Raw genomic sequence first — 18687 nt, 5'->3', positions numbered from 1 at the left:
AAAGAAAAAGCATTTTAAATATAAAACAGCAAAACAGTAAAAGTTAAATTTGTCTTTATTTCACTTAATTTGTTTTTAATTATTGTATTTCAATAATTATATCAAACCAATACTGAGTTTGTGGTATGGTATAGTATGGGGTATTGGGTCTATTTTAATAGCTACTCTCAAGCAGCCAGAAACTATATTTATCTGGCATCTACCAATCTCATGGGCACCAGTTGACTGAGAGTCTACTGTGTATACTTGTACACACACAGAGTTGGGCCTCCACATTTGCGAGTTTAATTTTGTGGATTTGATTAAAATGGTCTCTCTAGTAATCTCTAGGTTCTCCAGTGCCGTTCTGTTGTCACTTTTTGTCAGAAATAGAGCCATTGGTAGATAAATGTAGTTTCTGCTTGCTGAAGAGTCATGTAGAAGAGTCTTCTACATGACACTCCACATTTCTCCCAGCAACACTGGAGAGCTGCAGTCTCCTTTGTGATGGGAGCCATGCTATTTTTTTCTCCACCTACTGTGTCCATAAGGGTGCTTTATAATGACTATGCAACGTCCTCATCCAGGCATCCATATTAGATGTCACATTTTTCTGCACAGCTCCATCAGTCTGGTGCTGTACTGAAAAAAGGATCCAGTTGCTAAGAAAGTAAATGAATTTGAACAGGAGAACGATACTGAGAATACTAAGAACCATAGCATGTCCTTGAACTAATAAAGATAACAGATGATAATTTTGATGTTTCTCCTTTGTATTCCATTCAACACAGGAAGAGATGGAAAGCAGTAGTGTGTGGCCTGGGCCTGCTCTCCCATTTCTCTCTGAAATTTCTGAGCTTGCTGTGCAGAGAGAAGAGAGTGTTTCTTTCCAAATGGGATGTGTAGCACATATATTTCGTTTGCATGTCTCTGAAGTAAGGGCTTGTAACATTAAAGAATCTTTCTGTCTACCTAGTGAGTGTCATGTTAACTCTGGTGTGAAGCTTGTTGATTGCCTTTGATGTGCCTTGATCTTTCTTCTCATGCTTCCCCATCCTGAACTATGTTTTATTAAAATACTGTAGGAGTTATTGACTCTTTCCAAGATTTTGTTGCCTAGGCACCCCATAGAGAATAGAAAAATTCTTTAGTCTCTTTGGAGAAGTTGAGTGAACAAGTTGTCCAAATGTAGCGGCTTAATCAGTAGGAAGGGCTTCTTGGCACTTAACAATAATAATCTAATTATTGTGCTAATATGGCCCAGGAGTGGGTGTTGGGAGAGTGGGAAGAAGCTAAGAAATAACTTAATGCTAAGGATATTAATTTACAAATCTGTCATTTGGATTCTGACATTCACAGGTATATCTATGTGAAATGAAGAGAAAGCTTCTATTTCCATTTTTTACTGAACACATGAAGTGGAATCCTAGGGTGCATCTATGTAGAGTTAATGCAGTATGGCACTACTTTAGCTGCCATGGCCTACAAAATGGAATCCTGTAGTTTGGGAGGCACCAAGACTCTTTGGTAGAGAAGCTAAGACCTTGTGAAACTACAACTGCAATGATTCCATACCATTGAGCCATGACAGCTAAAGTAGTGCCACACTACGGTAATTTAATAGTGGGGATGCATCCCTAGTCACACACCATGGTTACCCACCACTATGTCCACATATTGACAATTCTATGCACAAAGACTTGTCATTTTTGAACATGTGTGGGTATTTTGTTGGCCAGTCAACTTATGTAGCTTAACAGAGTTTAATCACAAACAAAAGATTCTGTGTTGAATGCCAACAGCTGAAGCATGTCCTCTGAGCTATTGATCTACCGAAAGAAGCAGTTCTCAGTAGCGTTGTTATTGATAACTTAAGTTTTTCTCAGGGATATTTGAGCCATTTGTTTCAGTCCATTTTAAAAGATAATCTTCCAACATTTGGACTATTTAGGAAGGTAAGAATTTGAGAAGAAATTAAGAAAAAAGGATGTGAGAGACCAAAACATGATTGACTTGCCTATTCAGACCCATGATGCTGAATTCCTTTTTTTTTTCCCAGTGTGAATCCATACCGAGCTATGTTGTGAATTTGAGTTTTCTGCTTTTTCCCTCTGAGATTCCTTGTGATAGGTAGATTCTATAAGTGTCACATAAGTGCCAAATATAGAATCATAGAGTTAAAAGAGACCATATTTAGTCCAATCTCCCTGCCATGTAAGGTCAGGCCTGGAGGGGGAATACCAAGAAATGCCAAGTTATATATTCAAATAAAGCAATGGCAGCCTTCCCCTGAGTATTTCTTATCTAAGAAAACCTTTTCAAATTCATGGGGCCCTCATACCTGGTGTGGGTCCAGATTACCTACTGAATGGCTTTCTCCTGTACAATCCACCCTGAACACTGGGGTCCTCTGGGAGTGTCTACTCCAGCTTGCCAGAACCTGACTGACAACCACCACCCAGAGGACCTTTTTATCGGCTGCCCTAAGATTGTGGAACGACCTGCCAGGAGAGCTCCGAGAGTAGATCAGCTGTTGGAATTTAAGGCACAAGTGAAGGCCTATCTCTTCCAAAAGTCCTTCTGAGACATTTTTAAGGATGAACTTTAAACTTCTATTCTATGTCTAACTTCTGTTTTGTGCATTTTAATATGTATTTTATGGAAATATATTTTAATATGTGTATTCTACAGGGTTTTTTTTAAACGTTTTAGCAGTGTTGTAGCCTGCCTTGAACCATGAGGAGAGGCAGGTAAGAAATGAAACAACAACAACAACAACAACAACAACAAATTGGATAGGCAACTTGAAGGTACACATTTTACTTTTTATATGGTACCACGACTGAAGTGCCAAACAAAAGTCTGAATCAGGCTTTCTGTTGTATCTTCTCCTTTAGTCAAAATTCAGTTCCTTCATTTATCTCCTAAAATCATTTGTATCTTTCCCCAACACTCTTCAGCATTGCCTGGCAATGTTAGATTTTTAAGAACCTTGAGATGGTTCATCTCTGCAGCTTGCTATATTCTTCACAATATTCTTTGATTTAAAGACAAGCAGAGAAGTGGCTACATTCCCGAACTTTGCAGGACTAGGAGCTGTAGATGATTTTAAAAGCTTGTCGGCAAGGCAGGCTGAGAGGGCAAGATATGACACAGTTAGGAAGGTGTTTGAAGAGTTTTGCATTGGAAAGAAAAGTGAAAGATTATTTTGTGAGTGGGCGGGGAAAGAGATAGCGAGAGAAGGCTTTCACAAGATGACCCAGTGGGAAGGTGAGTCATCTAAGGAATCTTTCTGCAGACACAAAGCTGTAATTTTGGGCAGTCAAGAGTTTCCATCAAAAGATAGACTGTAATCAGAATCAAAAACAGACAAGGTTAGTCTCAATTTGGACAGCATTTTAGTTTACACAAAGCACTGAAAATGTGACAGGCAGCTGATATTGCCAGCATTGTGCCAGTTTTGATTATTTGGGGCTGGACATGAGCTACAGGGACTTAGAAAGTTTACATAAAAAGAAGAGTCGAGATTTACATGTCCTGAAATCTTTTCCAGGTCATATAAAAATCTAAGTAAATGGAGAATTCCCATCTCCCTCCTGCCTGTAGCTGCAAGGTGCCAATACATACTCTTCGCTATGTTTTACTGATCCTTGGGCAGGTGTTGAAGGCAGAAAGAACAGTCAGGTGAACAATAGCAAAATCTGGTCATTGTATATTGAGGCCTAAAGACTCAAGTTCAATGGGACACGTGATGCTCTTCTTCCTCCTCACTCTCCCTCCTTCTCTTTTATACCTTCTCCTCCCTCTCCCTCCTTCTCCTACGCCGCCACTTTTCTTCTTCTCCTTCTCCTGCATCTTTCTCCTCATATTCCTTCTTCACCTTTTCCTCTCATCTTCTCCTAATTTCCTCCTTTCCTCTCCCTCCTTATCCTCTTCTTCCCCCTTCTCTCCCCTCTTCTTCGTCCCCTACCCCTCCTTCTCCTCTCTTTTTTTTCTTCCTCTCCTTTTCCTCCTTTTCCTTTCACTCCTCCTCTACAGTTATCCCTCCCCCTCCTCCTGTTCTCCTTCCTCTCCCTCTCCCACTTTCTTCTCTTCCTCTTCCCAATAATAATAATAATAATAATAATAATAATAATACATTATTTATATAACACCCTATCTCCCCAAGCTAAAAATACATTGAGTCTCTTTGATTGTCATTTACATAATTTTGATAATAACACTAGTCCATAATGTTCATAGCAGAGTATAGTGGTGCATATTCCTACATTTTATTAGATTCCAGTAAATCTCCTCTCAACTGAAAGTTCTGTAAAAATCCCTTAGCAGATTGCATGTCTGTCAATGCATTTTGAACTGGAGAATTTTTTTTATCAGCCTATACCTGTGTTTCCTTTGAACATTCAAACAGCATGTTTGCTGAAGGCAAATACAATTCTTTTATGAAAGACTCATGTGTCAAAAAAGGAAAAAGAAAGAATGTGAGTGACACATTCTGAATTACTTTTTTAAAGAGTAGTTAAATACAGTCTCAGTCTAGCTGATCATTGGAAGATAGTGTACATTATGGTTTGAAAGTTTCTCGAGGCATTTTGTAAATGATATTGAAAAGATTATCACTCCTAAGTGCTGATAATGCACGAGGAGGTTTATGTCTTTATTACTTGCTGACAATGTGGTATTATCACCCCATAAATTTGCTTTTACTCCTAATTAAACTTTTAAAAAATAGTTAGACTTGTCCTTTAAGAAGACGAAACATTTGCATGTATACAGAATGATGCATTTGCAAAAATAGGTAAGAAAATATAATATTTATTGACAAAGTGCCATGTGGCATTGGCACAATTCTAGATAACGTTATAAATATCCACAAATGTGTTGGAGGCAATAGCTAAACTCACGCACAACATTTTTCATGTTTTGTTGATAGTTGGCTTATACATGCATAACCAATGGTTTCTAAGTGGTTTATTTAAATAACTTGGAAGTGCAATACAAAGCAGTCATTTTAATCTTTACATCTTCCATTAGTCCTTTTCTCTTTCATGGCAAATCCAGGCATATTTGCTATGGAAGCTTGGAATGCTATTGTAGAGAATTTGGTAAGAGATATTCTATCAAGTGGAACATGAATAGTATTTTTCTGATAGTATTCAGAAGGGAGGGTATCTGTATACTCTGTGCTCATTGCCCTATTTGGCCTCCCTGTCTCTCCTCATAAGTGACAGTGTGCCCCAAAATACGATTATGCCTATATGAACTTGTCCCTTGTGTTGGGCTGACTAGAGCATGCCTCCTGAATTCAACCAATGAAATAAAATGAAAAGCAGGTGTAGAAACCATCAACAGAATTAATGGATGAAGTGAAATGAAGGGAGAAGAGAAAGAAAAGCAATTTGGGTGATTAGCAAAAGTTAGTTGTGGATTTCACAAACTAAATAGAGGCAGCCAAGAGTTGGAGAACAAAGAATCTGTGAGGAGGATAGGATTAGAAGATTGGGTTTGAGACAGCTTGGAGGATGTATGTAAGAGCACTGCTTTTTGGATTTATGTCGACATAGCTGTAACTAAGGGCACATTTCTATTGTACAATTATTGCCATTTGGCACCACTTTAACTGCCATGGATTAATACTATACAATCAAGAGATATGTAGTTTTACAATGTTCTTAGCCTTGCAAAACAAGGTTGTTAGCCTTGAGTGCTGGTACCTAACCAAACTACAAATTCCAGGATTTCAAAGCATTGAGCTATGATAGCGAAAGGGGCGTCAAACTGCATTAATTTTATTGTGGAGATGCGCTCTGAATGAACTAATGGTGCTTTCTTCATAGGCATGTTCCTGTTTTATTACTGCAACTTTGGAAATGGTAATATTTAATCTGATACTTTTGCTTTCATTGAGACATTAAGCCAGAGTTATTTTCCAGAAAGATATAAGATGGTACAGTTTGAAGGCAGGGAACTGTCAGATTAATGATTTGTAAGCTGTCCAGGGAGTTGATTGTGTTGAAAGTAGGGGAATAAATACTCTTAATCAATAAATTAATAAATCTGACTGAATTACACATATTTTTAATATCAAAGTTTTAACACAATGTTGCTACTACAACATAGTATTTCTACTGTTTGTTGTACAGATAAGTAGGCAGGTGAAATAAACCCAAATAAATATTTTAAATAAATAAATAAATGGAAATCAAACTTATCTAAAACTCTCCTGGCTGGGAATAAGTTATGCTGAAAAGTGGTCTTTGGCTAAAAATTTTCTGAGCCTCTTAGGGTCCGAGAGCTACATTGAATTGGCCTAGCATTTTAGGATCAATTTTCAATCTGATGGTTTGTAGTGCTACAGGAGTGCCGCAAGCCATGGGACACACTACTTCAAGATTTTGTGGAATGGGATATGGAGGAACCAAGGAAGTATTTCTGATTTCTGTCTTCCCTCATCAATTGCTACCTTGCAAACCTAGAAATCATCTGGTTGAAATTTGATCTGACATCTGACACTTGATTTAGTGTATGCAAATGGGGTAAATAATGAACTCTTTGTCATGTGTCCATGGAGGCTGCAGAGTTCTGGGAATCATCTCAATAATAATAATAATAATAATCATCATCATCATCATCATCCTCATCATCATCATCCATCATTTTGTTACCTTCCTTTTCCAGTGGCGCCTTGAAGCCATCATTTGATTGTTTTTGACACAAGGATTCTGCAAATGAGAAAAAATAGCTATGCTCTAAAAGCAGCTCTGATAATATTAGGAAGACCTAAATACTTCTGAAGGCACCAGATCCCAAGTAAATCTCAGAAGCTAAGCTGAGTCAAGTCTGATTAATACTTGGATGGGAGATCACTAATCAGTATCATGTGCAAATAGGCTATATTTCAGAGGAAGGCAATGGCAAACAACCTCTGAATATTCCTTGCTTAAGAAAACTGCAAAATGCATGGACACTAAATTAACCAGTAATTTGATGCCTTATACCATTACAATAAATTCAGAGCAGGGAATTATTTGCATGGGCTAGGCCATTGATAAATCTTATAATTGCATAATAGGGTCAAGAAAGCTTTTAAACTTGCAGTGAAAAAGCTACTGACCCATATTATCATTGCTGATATTACTAACCAGTGGTAGCTCTTCCAAACATAACTTAGGAGGATGTTTTAGCTTGACCCTTTCTATAGCACTGAATAAAGATGTAGGTCCTCAATTACTTTTTTCTTGCCTGATGAATAATTACAGTAGCCTTCTCCCTACTGTGGAGGAATTAACCTGGAGAGACAAAAGGTGTGTTTTCTATACAAGGGAATTATTTTCCGTAAAATATTTTTTTTTACAAGAATTTTTCTGCAACATATTGGGACATCACAATACTAGGTAAAAAATGCTCAAAATTCATTTTGGTCTGCTATTCTTCCCAACAGACTTTCTCAATTGTTTGAAAACCTGTTTTTAAACTGGGAATAGTTGCAGATATTCTAGTAGTGGATGCAGGTGCCATAGCTCACAGCCTAAGTATGACTACAGGTTAACAGAAATTCTTTGTTGAGCCTATTATGTAGTGATAAGAATGGCAAAAAATATATCATACTATTCTTCCACTAATGTATCCTCAATGTACCACCCAACAGAGTTCTGAATGGTGAGGAACCTGTTGGGATCAGAGTTAGAGAAGCCAGCAGTGGAGTCCTCAGTTGCCTGCTGTGACAAGTTTGCCAGGTACTTCAAGGGGAAAGTAGCTCATACTTAGTCAGAGCTTTATGCCTTGGTTACTACAGAGTCTGGGGGAGTGTCCAATACTCAACTTTTCTGATATCAGTTTTAAGTTACTGAGGCCCAGAGGTGTGGATAAGATATTTGAATTAGTCCATCCCATCCCATTATTGTTTGAGTGGGTCCAGCAGGTGGGAAATTCTTCACTCTGTCAGGGGAAGTACTTAATTCATTGTAAGAGGAAAAATGTATTTAATAATGTTATTAATTGCAAAGTATTTGAGTTACTACATTTTACTACTCCACAGTATGTTATATTTGAGCACCAATGGATATTCACAGGGGATCCTGGAATCAAATCTTAATGGATACTGTGACCTGGTTGATTCCTATCCATTCTTTTCAGTTTGTATTTTGCACAAAAATATTTAGAAACATGTTTACCTCAAAACATCATTATTATTTACTTTCCCATCTTTGAATAAATTCTCCAGAATTATCTTGTTGAGAAACAGGCTATATATTGCATATTACCTTATTGCATGAATTCTGAGAAGGCAGTGCCTCAGTAATGGTAAAGGATTCTAATGTACAACCAAGCTTAGTTGTATATGTGTATGTTCTTACTATTGCATTTGTTCTCTCTGTCTCTTCAGACATTCTGAATTGTGTTTGAACTTTGTGGATCATCTGAATGTGGACTCACCGCTCTCTATCTCTGTCTCTCGTTTTCATAATTTCTCACACACACTGGTAGAATTTGGAATATTCCAGGTGCCTGAGCAATTGACGCAAGAAATAATAATCCTGCTGAATTCATCAAGTTTGGACAAGTTTGATATTTTCCTTCCTAATGGATTCTTTCAGTTAGCCATGCTCATTATCAGTTTCTGAAATGATCAAGTGACTGTTCACACTGTGAATGTAATTCCTTCAGAGAGTAATTCCTAGTGAGCTGTTTCTAATATTAGGTGTTTTTTTTTTCCATGATGGCTCTTGTGAAAGTGTGTGAAAACATATTGCTTAGGCACTTAAAGCTAACCTAGAATAATCCTGTGTATAGTCATGAGAGAGCCCATGTGACTGCAGTGGTTTGAACGTTGGGCGATGACTCTGGAGACCAGGGTGTAATTCTCCAATCAGCCATGGAAACCCACTGAATGACCTTGGGCAAGTCATGTGCTCTCAGAAGGGGAAAAGAGCTTTCCTCTAAATATATCTCAGCAAGAAAAACATTAGAGTCGCCTTAAGTTGGAAATGTTTTGAAGGCACAACAGCAAGAGCAATGGTCACAAAAGAACTTGTGCCAGTATGAACAGTCTTGCCAGCTGGGAGAAAGAAGGCCATGTCATCACGCTTATCAAGTTCTCCCCCTCCTGCACCAATCCTATCATGACTAATACAACCAGTCCACTGCCTAGTACTGAAGAGGGAGTATTTCAGAATCTGTGGAGAGATTCTATAATGGACATCATAGCCAAATTCCCAATGGCATAAGAAGGGTTATTTAGTCTTCGGTAGGTCCTGCTACAGACATCTGGTATAGTATAGTAGTTTGAGCATTGGACTACAAATCTGGAGATCAGAGTTTGATTCCTGAAGCAGACACAGTGAGCCATTAGGTGACTTTTGGTGAGTTGCACACTCTCAGTCCCAGAAAACCCTGTGAGAGGTTCACACATGAGTCATTTAAATTGGAAAGCACACAACAACAACAACAACAACAACAACAACAACAACAACAACACCTTGTTAAATAGTTTATGCTTTACCCTAGCAGTTCAAAGATATACAGACATCTGGGAATAAACTGAGGGAGGAAGGTGTCCTGTTAACAACTTTCTATTGTCCTTATGTCTATTTGAAATAGAGTTATGTCAGTTTGCAAAATGTATTTTCCTTCATTTGGTTCTACTTTAGATAACAACAGGGATCAATCTTTCAATTTTGTCACAGGTTTCGTGTTCATCCCAACTTAGTTGACACTGTTATCCTGCCATGGAGATTTCATGGGATAGCTTGAGCAGCATTTGCTATTTAATTGGCAGATTCTTCTTCTCATGAAATAGAGTTGAAAGCACTCCCAGTGCCAATGCTTTCAAAGCTATCTGATGTAGGTGACTGGTGGGATATCCCCCCCACCCTCAAAATGTACCAGGACTGAGACCCATGATTATGCTATTACTACAACTGCTTCTCTACTGAAGAATATCTGAAAACTGGTATCTGATGGCTTGCAGACCAGCACCAGTCAGTGGACTACCACTGAACAAAACTGAGCTAAAAGCCTATTTTGTCTTCCTCTGGTGTTTTTGTTTGCCATTAGTTGAGCTTATCCTATAACAATAGATTAGGCCAATTTTCTGTATTCAAGCACACTCTTGAGGAGGCCACCCAGTTCCAGCCCTTAACAAGTACTTCTCTTCACTATTTGTCTAGCTCTTCGTGGGTAGAACAAAAGAATACGGTACACAGCTGCTCTCAGAAGGTGAGACTTTTTCCTAAATGGAGGAGTAAATTGATTAGGGGCCCCTGAGCACCTACTATGGTGCCACCTCTCTTCAACAAAGCCATGGCTTTAGGAAATTTCCAGTAATGTGTTGCTTTAATTATGTTTGAGATATGATATTTCTTCTACCTCTGTAGCAAGATCTCTCTTAGTTGGAATGCTATGGCAGATATTTTGGATGAATTTCCCTTTGTGCATTTTAGTAACTAGAAAAAGCCTTCACAAGCTGTATGTTTGTGTCATGCATCATTCGAAGGTGCCAGAGCCTAAACATATCCACGAAAGAAGAAAAAACAGCTTTCAACCTGGTTGTATCAGCCCAAACTACAGATTGAGAGGTTCTGAAATGTTTAGAGATATTTTCCAAACTAATGAGAACAATCCTTTTGATATATGGAGGTGGCTTGGTAGTAAGCGTATTTACACCAAAGTTTAGTTCCCAGAGGTATGCTATTTCCCTGTAAGGGTTTCCATTGATGGGAATGTTATATTTGAAGGCATTTTACTGCAAGCGGATTTACATGGTTCACTGCTTGGTTTTGCTTCTCGGTGCCCAGTTGGGAATTTTACTTTTATGTCAGCTCTTGTTTTTAGGCTTGTTGGCTGTCAAAATAATAGTAAAAGTCATATATGAAGAAGTATAACCCAGTTCATCTTCATTTTCCTCTAATATTGGTAGTCTAGGACAGAGCAAAAGCTGAAGTCAAGATATACCACCTTATCACATTCAGAAATTTCCCAGTTGTAGGACACTTCAACCTCTTTGCAGGCATGGAGAGGCACTGAGCTCATCACATGAGTTAAACTACTGTCATGCATAGCCCTCTGTGGTTGAAAAGAGGTAGAAGTGTCCTGAATGAAGAGAACTCTGGCAATTGACCTCATCACATTGACAAATTTTCCCCTTGTAGGAAATTAAGCCTCTTTTCTAGTATGAAGCAACATGGAGCTCATCACATGTTCTAGGATTGAAAAGTGGCTGAAATGTCCTGAAAGGAGGAAACTCTGAACATGGGTCAGCAATCATGTTCAGTACTCCTTATCACACTGTACTCATGGTTTCAACTGAAACAGGTTTCCCGACCTTTTTCATTGCCCAACCGTCAGCAGTCTCTTGTTTTCTATAGGGTTTGATGCGGAACCATAGGATCTCATGAAAAGAAATTGGTTTAACCTGAATCAGATCCAGTAAGTTTGAGAGGTGAATTTGGGGGGGGGGGGGGTGCCATCCTGCTCCTCCAGGCTTTGGGGAGCTTGAAGAAGCAGGATGGCTGTGGAGACTGACTGTGGAAGCAGTCCCAGGAGTCACTCACTACAGAGCCCTCATTTCTAAAGACCTGGACCTTAGCTTAAGCTTCAGATCTTTAGATGTATTTAATGAATGAGAAGTAAACTGGGAAAACCTGGGTTACTCTGTATTAATTCGCTTTTATCTGAGGCATCGTTTGGATGGGTCTCGCGTTTTGGCCTTTCTGAAATGGCTCTGAGTCTTCTCACTGCCTAAACAGGAGAAACACTGTCACTACTACAACCATACCTTCCTTACTACCTCAACCCTCTTTCTTCTTCTGTATCTTGGAACTGCTACTGCCGTTCTTTCCTTCCTTTGATTCTTTCTAAAAGCATAATGTATTCAGCGGTTGTTTGCTAACAGAGACGTTTCTTTGCATAAGTGGATAAGCAGTCACCATATGGTACCTGTAATACAGTTCATGGGGAAGGCTAGCTGGGGCAAGGCAGCTCCCTTCAATGAACCATGAAGGATGGGATGTGTAGATAGAGGTGACAAGGTAATATGAAGTATGAATTGCAAACTTTACCATTCCTCCTACCTACTCCATACCTTGCTCAGGTGACATCCAGATCCTATGAAGTTATGCCTGCTGGCTCCCATTAATTTTGCATTTCACTATCTGTAGCATCTAAAATGCCATGCACAATGCCACTAATTTGGGAGAAAGAGAAACTTTTAGCACTTCCCACTGTGTTTCAGTAGCTAATTGTCAACAACACTAAAATCGATATTAACACTCTGAGGCCCCTTCTACACCACCATAGAAAATCCAGATTATCTGCTTTGAACTTGATTATATGGCAGTGTAGACTCAGATAATCCAGTTCAAAGCAGATAATGTGGATTATCTGCTTTAATCATCTGAACTATATGGCAGTGTAGAAGAGGCCTGAATTTCCATGGCATTGTATTAAAGATCTTGTTACACATTTTTAGGGGTCAGGGTGCAATATTTGGACCTAATCATTTATTATACAGGCAATCCCTGAGTTACAAACATCCAACTTACAAACAACCCTTAGTTGTGAATGGGCATGAGACAACAGGGATTGAGAGAAATCTGTTTCTGGGTAGGGAAATTCACTCCTGAAAGAGTTATCATGGGGGAATGGTATCTCATTTGAAGCTTTATCAACAATCGTTGTTTCCACAACAAGCCCTTTTTTCTTTTCAAAATTCAATTATCACAGGGACAGAAAGTGAGGTGAAATCTCCTGAACAGGGGCACAGACTGCAAAGGAAACCCCACAAGGGGTGTTAAGCCTTCCCTATGCTGGCGTTACACTTAAAAATGTGCTGTTCGGACTTACAAACAAATTCAACTTAACAACAAATCTGCAGAACCTATCTTGTTCATAACTTGGGAACTGTCTGTATTAACTTTGGTAACTGGCAACTTACAGAAAGTCACCTTGTTCTCTGATACAACTGCATATGCATTTTCTCTGTATCTGTTTTCCATTTTTTCCTCAAATTTCAGCTTGCTATATTCTTCTAAATTTTTGCATTTTGGATCAAGAATTTTCTTCTTTGTTTAAAGCCTGTATGTAACTGTGCATGACCACCATAAGGGGCTTAAAGTTTTCCATAATCAGCTACAATAAATCTATTATATTGGCAAGAACATTACCAGATGCTAGAAGCAACTCTTACAACTGGATTAATACTTTCCTCAATAACAAAAACAACCTTTCCTCAATATCTACTGCCAATAGAATGAAAATACTATTTCATCCTCTTAGAGCTGAACAAACTTGTAAGCATGGCAACAAAAGAAGGGGCAAATAACAACCTTGTCTCTGAAGTATTGTAGAAGGAACTTTGGGTTCATGATCACTGCTTCCAAAATGTAATACTTCAGAATTGTAGAGATGGTTGTATTTAGAACCAAGAGTCCTAAATATAACAGATTAAACTGACATAAAATTGTTGTTGCTTTAAGAAATGCTTCCACTGTGGACTGACATATTTGATTCATTATTCAGTAAAGCATATATTTAATATAAATCATGTGCTTTCCTCACAGTCTCCTCATTTTTTTATGCTTCGAAAAGTACATATTTTATTTTAAAGGTTGGGTGAGCAGTATAGTTTGCGTAGGTGCTACCCTCAGTTAGGTTTCATTACTATTCTTCTGTAGAGTCTTGAATATTTTACCACTTCCTATCTAGTCTTATAGCCACTAAAGGGTTAAAATGGAGTAGTTTGGGGGTACGTTTGTTTGCACATAAGGGAGACAAAAGTCTTTCTCATATTAAACAAGACCAGCAGTTCGATGATACCTTAAGTGCAATGGTTGAATCCTCTGAACTCCTGGAACTTATAGTTTGGTGAGTCAGTAGAACTCTTTGGCAAAAAGGTCCCCTAAAACTACAAAATCCAGAATTCAGCAGGAAGGAACCATGGAATCAAACTGAAGGAGAAATAGTGCTTCTATAGGTATCCTAAAAAATCATGTTCATAGAATAATAGCACTGGAAAAGATCACTAGAGTACAACCCCCTGGTAGGCAGGAATACAAAATTAAAGTACTCCCAACAAATGGCCATCCATCCTCTGATTATACACCCTTTTAGAGGAGGATACTTCACCACACTCCAAGGCAGTGTATTCAACTATTGAACAGCTCTGACCATCAGGATATTTTTCCTAATGTGTAGGTGGAATCTCTATTCCTGCAGTGAATCCGTTGCTCTGTGTCTCTTAGTTTTTGTAGCAGTGGAAAAAAGGTCTTTCTCTATCTTCAGTACAACATCCTTTCAAATATTTCATCTATGTTATCATGTCAGTTCTGAACCTTCTCTTCTCTAGGCTAAACATACCAAGCTCCCCACACTGCTCCTCATAGGACATGGTTTCCAAACTTGGGCCATTTTGGTTATCTTACTCTAGGCATGATCCAGGGTGTCAATATTCTTCTTGAACTGTGATGCCCAGAAGTGGCCACATTATTCCAGGTGAGGCACAGTATTCACGTATTCCAGGTGAGGTCTAACCAAAGCAGTATAAAGTGGGACTTTTCTTTTCTCAATCCAGATACTATTGAATTGCATTTTTGTTTGTTTGTTTTACCTGCTGTATCACTGTTTGCTCATATTCAGCTTCTGGTCTACTAAACCTCTAGATCTTCTGTTTACTCATCATGTTTACTTTGGTTTACTCATCCATTGCAACCACCACTCTTTGTCTATCAGTTCATCTAAGAGGCTTACGGTGGTCTGCCTTTTGAACCCAACCCCATTACCTAGGACTCAGTAGCTTGAAGTATCCATTGTCTGTGCTGTAACCAGCAATGGTTTATCATGTTAATGCCATTTATAAATGAACAGTCAGTTAGAAAATTAAACTGATTTTAAGTTTCAAAACATTTTTTTCAGGGTGGTGAGGGAAAGAATAACTGAGTTAAGTGCCTTGATTAAAATGCTCTGAGGTTCACCCACTGATTTTGCTGTCATGACTTGTCTGGCCCTCTGCTGCTAAATGACCTTGCTCTTTGTATGCTAAATGCATACAGTGTGTGAGAAAGGGAAAAATCCTCAGTTTGGTTGTTCTTGATGCCCAAAGAGCTATGGCTCTGGAAAGAATGCAGAGCAAACCCAGAGCAAACCAATTCAAAATGATTTGCTTAGATCAGGTTGAAGCTCTGAATTTGTGACTTCGGCAATTTTGTGCGGCGAGGCAAGGGAGCAAGAGTAATCGGTGAGACTCCAGCCTCCAAGCTGAGTACACCGATATTATTATGTTCAAAACTGTTGTTACAATATTTGGCAGCTGTAAAAAAAATAAAAATAAAATACAACTTTAAGGCCAAAGAGGTTTGTGGCCTCATTCTACCTTGAGTCAGGCTATTCCTTTCTGTTTCAATCACCTATGTTTATTCTGAGTTATCTATATTTATCTCTATATTTCCATTTTGAGACAACTTGTAGCCTCAAAGAAAAACTGATCCTACATTTTGCCAGAGTGCATTCACCTCTTTCTAGTCTCTGTTAAAAAAAGTGTTCCAAAATTTGTGTTTATTTTATTATATCTTTTCCTTTAGCACTAAAACACAAATCAAAACTTTTTCCCGGTGCTCTTTTCCGTTCTGGAGAGAAGATACATACAAGGACAGGACTAAATGTGACACTGGACATGCATGAATTTGACACAACATAATACATACGGTATGTCCATGTAACATTTAAGCAGGCTTTTTCATACTCCTGGTTTATGTCATTACTTTCCCTTGTTGTGGGCAAGGAAACAACAAAAATAAATTATGTGTTGAGGTTCTGAAGTTGTTAGAGTTCTCTTAAAGATCATGACCACAGGTCTACGTATTGTAAGATGTGATTTCACTGCTTGCAGGAAATATGGAAATGTTCACATGTGGAAAAATAACAGAAACAGTGTGGTTACCTGCCAAGGATTCTGGGATTAGGAATCAGAATATTTTGCTGCCAAAGGCATAATGCCTAAAGCGAACCAAGCTAATTTGGCATGAGATACAAAAATTACATGAGCACCCATCTGTAATTAAAAAATCAAACTCAAAAACCTTGGTCAACTTATTCATGAGTCAGTGAGAGTACTGGAACTTAACTCTTATCAAAAAAGGAACCATGCCCTTATCTGAGTAGAGTGATGAATGTCAACAGCTTAGTCCATCCCAAGACAACCTAAATAAAGCACTGACACCCTCTACTCCACAATGATGCTGCTTCTGGCCTTTTGGAATGCCTGACTTATCCACATATAAAAATCCATAATTTGTGGGTAAACCTTGTCCTTGACTTATTCATGGGGTTGACTTGCTTATATATATATATATATATATATATATATATATATATATATATATGGTACTATAATTACCAATTTTCTACTCTTTTTTAAAATTCAGAATCTCTTGCTTGAGGCAGATGTCTCCCTCTGTCTTATAGCAGACTTAGTCGTACTCATAAGTTAAATCAAGTCTCTGGAGGAAGAAATACATATTTTTTGCTGGGTGTACCTGTCACCACCACATCCCAAGAAATGTTACTAGGCTTTGGGTCAGGGAAAAGGAGATAGTAAGTACTTTTAGGATCCCCAGAAGCAAAAACCAGCCCTATAAAACCCTATACTTCTCTGGCCTAGTGTACCTGTCCGAACGTATCTTCTTCTACCTCCTGCCTAGGAATTTAAGATCTTCTGGAGGGGCCCTACTCTTGGTCCCGCCCATGTCACAAACGAGGTTGGTGGGGACGAGAGACAGGGCCTTTTCGGTGGTGGCCCCCCGCCTGTGGAATTCACTCCCCGGGGAAATTAGATCATCGTCATCCCTCCACTCTTTCAGAAGGAAATTAAAAACATGGATATGGGACCAGACCTTTGGATAAACTGGCAGACTGACAATGGACAATGAGGACTAAAGCTTTGGAAACAGACTATGATAAGAGGAATGAATTTATCAATTACGAACTTGGCAAAACGATGGCCACCAGGCTGGCATTTTATTGTATTTTTATTGTATTAATGTAATGTTTTAACTGTTATAATTTATTGTTACTATGTATTTTACTGTGTGAATTGTAGGCATCAACGTATGCCAGTTGGAAGCCGCCCTGAGTCCCCCTTCGGGGGTTGAGAAGGGCGGGGTGGAAATACCTGAAATAAATAAATAAATAAATAAAAGAGCATTCAGAAAAGTTTTTTGCTTCTTGGAAAAACTTTTTCTAATACTTGCAACATTCCAAAGATGTGTGTCTCAAAATATGGAAGTATCATTGCCACAAACAAATGAGTGAATACCATATGAGTAAGCTTTTTCAAGTAGGATACATAGGCTTGATGTCTGGTGTAGGATTTTCCTGTATAGCTGTGAAAAGGCCCTTATGCTCCAGTCCAAAATGTGCCAACTTGGAAGAACATCCCACAGGAACCAAAAAGCTGATTCCTGAGAAAATGGCTCCCAAGGTTGGCCCATGGATGATTAGCAACAAAGGTTGAGTAGTAGAGTCAGCCTCTACACCACGGACATCCATACTATGAATATACTCTTTCGATTAATTCTGGATATGTTATAGGCTGTGTGCTGATAACTTCTCATAAGTTGTGAACTCTTTTTTTTTTTTTTGTAAAGTCCTCTGATGTGCAGAGCTTTTGCCGCTGGTGAAAACAATTCTAAAGCGGGGGTGTATTTTGATTCCCTCTTGTGCCTTCAGGGCATGTGTCAGTTTCCTCTTGCGTAACATCGCCACATCTTAAGGAATTCTGTTTTATAGGCTAGGATGATGAGGAGATGGTAGAATCTGCATATCTTTGCATCAATCCAGAGGGGGAATGTTCCCACAATTTATGAAGCAATTCTGGGTAGAGCTGGTGCAAAGTGTCAGAACAAGAAGCTTTTGAGTGCATTTCCTGATTGCTGCCCTAGAGAAGATAAAATTCTTCTGTAGTTCAACAGATTTTATGCAGTAAATTTGAAACAAACTGGCTGTAAGTTTCTTTTCAACACTTGTTTCAATCATCCATTGTGAACTATTTCCCACAATACTTAGAAAAAAATCACATAATGCATTTTCTTGCAAGGAATTAAATGTATTGAAGTCAGCCCTGATAAACAGCAAAAGAAGTAAGAGCTGCAGGAAGTATACAGAGTGGGCAACTACACAAAATGAGGGCAGATTTGCCTCCCTTTGAACTCCTACTCCCATGGACCATACCCTTGACAGTGTTGCTAAATATATCAATCTTCATTGGAATTTTTCCCAAAATGGTGACCAGAAAGAATACTGTGTCATTTCATGCCACATGTTTGATAAGGACACTAACAAGAATATTTGTGAGCCTGACAAGGGGTTCTGGGGGTATTTTTTCATGTTCTAGGGGCTTTCTGATGATTTTTGGTGACCCCCCCCCCTCCAAATAATTTTATTTATTTATTTTGTACACTTCTATCCTGCCCTTCTCCCCACAAGGGGGACTCAGGGCGGCCTCACATAGCCATCAACGATGCTTACAACGTATACATTATCAGAATACAATTAAAATAGTAAAAATATCTTAAAACATCATACAAATCAGCCAATAAATTCTTTTAACAATAATATTAGAATGCCAGTAAAACCAAAAATCAAGCCGGGAAATCCTGTGTCACAAATCCAGATTCCTTTTCCTATTGTCACTTTCATCTAATCAAACGCCTGGCC

The 18687-nt window shown here is 38.6% G+C and overlaps 1 protein-coding gene across 3 annotated transcripts in view; it reads left to right on the top strand.

The window, feature by feature from the left end:
• Window positions 1-18687, top strand: part of FHIT (fragile histidine triad diadenosine triphosphatase) — a 939513-nt gene that overhangs the window by 45497 nt on the left and 875329 nt on the right. Inside the window, exon 1 of one of the 3 annotated variants that reach the window (XM_060766457.2) lies at window positions 2769-2789. The exons of the other annotated variants lie outside the window; for them this stretch is intronic. The gene's annotated coding sequence lies outside the window, so the exon portion shown is untranslated. Of the gene's footprint in view, window positions 1-2768; window positions 2790-18687 lie in introns of those variants that run through there. 3 annotated transcript variants of the gene reach the window in all.

Source organism: Anolis sagrei, chromosome 2, assembly GCF_037176765.1.
Source record: "Anolis sagrei isolate rAnoSag1 chromosome 2, rAnoSag1.mat, whole genome shotgun sequence".
Taxonomy (NCBI): Eukaryota; Metazoa; Chordata; class Lepidosauria; order Squamata; family Dactyloidae; genus Anolis; species Anolis sagrei.
The sequence above is the reverse complement of the archived record's forward strand: the minus strand, read 5'-3'. Positions and strand labels throughout refer to the sequence as shown.